Source organism: Hordeum vulgare, chromosome 1H, assembly GCF_904849725.1.
Source record: "Hordeum vulgare subsp. vulgare chromosome 1H, MorexV3_pseudomolecules_assembly, whole genome shotgun sequence".
Classification (NCBI taxonomy): Eukaryota; Viridiplantae; Streptophyta; class Magnoliopsida; order Poales; family Poaceae; genus Hordeum; species Hordeum vulgare.
Genome location: NC_058518.1, coordinates 512,604,495 through 512,609,496, shown reverse-complemented (window position 1 = coordinate 512,609,496; position 5,002 = coordinate 512,604,495).

Below are 5,002 nucleotides of genomic sequence, written 5' to 3'. Positions count from 1 at the left end.
GTGTGTGATGTTGTATTACCGAGTGGGCCCCGAGATACCTCTCCGTCACACGGAGTGACAAATCCCAGTCTTGATCCATACTAACTCAACTAACACCTTCGGAGATACCTGTAGAGCATCTTTATAGTCACCCAGTTACGTTGCGACGTTTGATACACACAAAGCATTCCTCCGGTGTCAGTGAGTTATATGATCTCATGGTCATAGGAATAAATACTTGACACGCAGAAAACAGTAGCAACAAAATGACACGATCAACATGCTACGTCTATTAGTTTGGGTCTAGTCCATCACGTGATTCTCCTAATGACGTGATCCAGTTATCAAGCAACAACACCTTGTTCATAATCAGAAGACACTGATTATCATCGATCAACTGGCTAGCCAACTAGAGGCATGCTAGGGACGGTGTTTTGTCTATGTATCCACACATGTAAATGAGTCTTCATTCAATACAATTATAGCATGGATAATAAACTATTATCTTGACACAGGAATTATAATAATAACTATACATTTATTATTGCCTCTAGGGCATAATTCCAACAGTCTCCCACTTGCACTAGAGTCAATAATCTAGCCCTCACATCACCATGTGAATTACATTGTAATAAATCTAACACCCATACAGTTCTGGTGTCGATCATGTTTTGGCCGTGGAAGAGGTTTAGTCAGCGGGTCTGCTACATTCAGATCCGTGTGCACTTTGCATATATTTACGTCCTCCTCCTCGACGTAGTCGCGGATGAGGTTCAAGCGTCGTTTGATGTGTCTGGTCTTCTTGTGAAACCTTGGTTCCTTTGCTAAGGCAATGGCACCAGTGTTGTCACAGAATAAGGTTATTGGATCCAGTGCACTTGGCACTACTCCAAGATCCGTCATGAACTACTTCATCCAGACACCCTCCTTAGCCGCCTCCGAGGCAGCCATGTACTCCGCTTCACATGTAGAATCTGCTACGACGCTTTGCTTGGAACTGCACCAGCTTACTGCACCCCCATTAAGAATAAATACGTATCCGGTTTGCGACTTAGAGTCGTCCGGATCTGTGTCAAAGCTTGCATCGACATAACCTTTTACGGCGAGCTCTTCGTCACCTCCATACACGAGAAACATCTCCTTAGTCCTTTTCAGGTACTTCAGGATATTCTTGACCGCCGTCCAGTGATCCACTCCTGGATTACTCTGGAACCTACCTGCCATACTTATGGCCAGGCTAACATCCGGTCTAGTGCACAGCATTGCATACATGATAGAGCCTATGGCTGAAGCATAGGGGACGGAGCACATATGCTCTCTATCTTCATCAGTTGCTGGGCACTGAGTCTTACTCAATCTCGTACCTTGTAACACCGGCAAGAACCCTTTCTTGGACTGTTCCATTTTGAACCTCTTCAAAACTTTATCAAGGTATGTGCTTTGTGAAAGTCCTATCAGGCGTTTTGATCTATCCCTATAGATCTTAATGCTTAGAATGTAAGCAGCTTCTCCTAGGTCCTTCATAGAGAAACTTTTATTCAAGTAACCTTTTATGCTCTCCAAAAGCTCTACGTTGTTTCCAATCAGTAATATGTCATCCACATATAATATTAGAAACACCACAGAGCTCCCACTCACTTTCTTGTAAATACAAGATTCTCCAACCACTTGTATAAACCCAAATGCTTTGATCACCTCATCAAAGCGCTTGTTCCAACTCCGAGATGCTTGCACTAGTCCATAAATGGATCGCTGGAGCTTGCACACCTTGTCAGCATTTTTAGGATCGACAAAACCTTCGGGTTGCATCATATACAACTCTTCCTTAAGGAAACCGTTAAGGAACGCCGTTTTGACATCCATCTGCCAGATTTCATAATCGAAAAATGCAGCTATTGCTAACATGATTCTGACGGACTTAAGCATCGCTACGGGAGAGAAAGTCTCATCGTAGTCAATTCCTGGAACTTGTGAAAAACCCTTTGCCACAAGTTGAGCTTTATAAACGGTCACATTACCGTCAGCGTCCGTCTTCTTCTTAAAGATCCATTTGTTCTGAACAGCCTTGCGGCCCTCAGGCAGCATCTCCAAAGTCCTCACTTTGTTCTCATACATGGATCCTCTCTCGGATTTCATGGCTTCTAGCCATTTGTTGGAATCTGGGCCCACCATTGCTTCTTCATAATTTGCAGGTTCATTGTTGTCTAACAACATGATTGATAAGACGGGATTACCGCACCACTCTGGAGCAGCGCGTGATCTCGTCGACCTGCGTGGTTCAACAGAAACTTGAACTGGAGTTTCATGATCATCATCATTAACTTCCTCCTCAACCGGCGTCGCAATGACAGAGGTTTCCCCTTGCCCTACGCCACCATCCAGAGGGATGAGAGGTTCGACAACCTCGTCAAGTTCTATCTTCCTCCCACTCAATTCTCTCAAAAGAAACTCCTTCTCGAGAAAAGTTCCGTTCTTAGCAACAAACACTTTGCCCTCGGATTTGAGATAGAAGGTGTACCCAACTGTCTCTTTTGGGTAACCTATGAAGACGCACTTTTTCGCTTTGGGTTCCAGCTTTTCAGGCTGAAGCTTTTTGACATAAGCATCACATCCCCAAACTTTAAGAAACGACAACTTTGGCTTTTTGCCATACCACAGTTCGTATGGTGTCGTCTCAACGGATTTCGATGGTGCCCTATTTAAAGTGAATGCTGCTGTTTCTAATGCATAACCCCAAAATGATAACGGCAAATCAGTAAGAGACATCATAGATCGCACCATCTCTAATAAAGTACGATTACGACGTTCGGACACACCATTACGCTGTGGTGTTCCGGGCGGTGTTAACTGCGAAACAATTCCACATTGTCTTAAGTGAGTACCAAACTCGAAACTCAGATATTCACCCCCACGATCAGACCGTAGGAACTTGATCTTCTTGTTACGATGATTTTCTACTTCACTCTGAAATTGCTTGAACTTTTCAAATGTTTCAGACTTGTGCTTCATTAAGTAGACATAACCATATCTACTTAAATCGTCACTGAAGGTGAGGAAATAACGATATCCGCCGCGTGCCTCCACGCTCATTGGACCACACACATCGGTATGTATGATTTCCAACAAGTCACTTGCACGCTCCATTGTTCCGGAGAACGGAGTCTTAGTCATCTTGCCCATGAGGCATGGTTCGCACGTGTCAAGTGAATCAAAGTCAAGTGACTCCAAAAGTCCATCAACATGGAGTTTCTTCATGCTCTTTACACCAATATGACCCAAGCGGCAGTGCCACAAAAATATGGCGCTATCATTGTTTACTCTAACTCTTTTGGTCTCAATGTTATGTATATGCGTATCTCTATCAAGATTCAATATGAACAATCCTCTCACATTCGGTGCATGACCATAAAAGATGTTACTCATAGAAATAGAACAACCATTATTCTCAGACTTAAAAGAGTAACCGTCTCGCAATAAACAAGATCCAGATATAATGTTCATGCTCAACGCAGGCACTAAATAACAATGATTTAAGTTCATCACTAATCCCGATGGTAGTTGAAGTGACACTGTGCCGACGGCGATTGCATCAACCTTGGAGCCGTTTCCTACGCGCATCGTCACTTCGTCTTTCGCCAGCCTTCGTCTATTCCGCAGTTCCTGCTTCGAGTTGCAAATGTGAGCAACAGAACCGGTATCGAATACCCAGGCACTACTACGAGAGCCGGTTAAGTACACATCAATAACATGTATATCAAATATACCTTATTTTTCTTTGCCCGCCTTCTTATCTGCCAGATATTTGGGGCAATTGCGCTTCCAGTGACCCATACCCTTGCAATAGAAGCACTCTGTTTCAGGCTTAGGTCCAGCCTTGGGTTTCTTCGGCGGATTGGCAACAGGCTTGCCGCTCTTCTTCGAATTGCCCTTCTTGCCTTTGCCGTTTCTCTTGAAACTAGTGGTCTTGCTCACCATCAACACTTGATGCTCTTTACGGAGTTCAGACTCTGCGACTTTCAGCATCGCAAACAACTCGCCGGGAGACTTGTTCATCCCTTGCATGTTGTAGTTCAACACAAAGCCTTTATAGCTTGGCGGCAGTGATTGAAGGATTCTGTCAGTGATAGCTTCTTGCGGGAGTTCAATCCCCAGTTCAGCTAGACGGTTTGAGTACCCAGACATTTTGAGCACATGTTCACTGACAGACGAGTTTTCCTCCATCTTGCAAGCATAGAATTTATCGGAGGTCTCATACCTCTCGATCCGGGCGTTCTTCTGAAAGATAAACTTCAACTCCTGGAACATCTCAAATGCTCCATGACGCTCAAAGCGACGTTGAAGTCCCGGTTCTAAGCCATACAAGACTGCACATTGAACTATTGAGTAGTCCTCCTTACGTGCTAACCAAGCGTTCTTAACATCCTGATCAGCCGTAGCGGGTGGTTCATCTCCTAGCGAAGCATTAAGGACATAATCCTTCTTTCCAGCTTGTAAGATTAGCTTAAGATTACGAGCCCAGTCTACAAAGTTGCTTCCATCATCTTTCAACTTAGCTTTCTCTAGGAACGTATTAAAATTCAGGATGACACTTGCGTGAGCCATGATCTACAACAAAAATAAATTCAAGTGGACTTAGACTATGTTCAAGATAATTAGAGTTCAACTTAATCAAATTATATGCTAAACTCCCACTCAAAAAGTACATCTCTCTAGTCATTTGAGTGGTTCATGATCCACTTACACTATCCCAAGTCCGATCATCACGTGAGTCGAGAGTAGTTTCAGTGGTAAGCATCCCTATGCTAATCATATCAACTATATGATTCATGATCGACCTTTCGGTCTCATGTGTTTCGAGGCCATGTCTGCACATGCTAGACTCGTCAAGCTTAACCCGAGTGTTCCGCGTGCGCAACTGTTTTGCACCCGTTGTATGTGAACGTTGAGTCTATCACACCCGATCATCACGTGGTGTCTCGAAACGACGAACTGTAGCAACGGTGCACAGTCGGGGAGAACACAA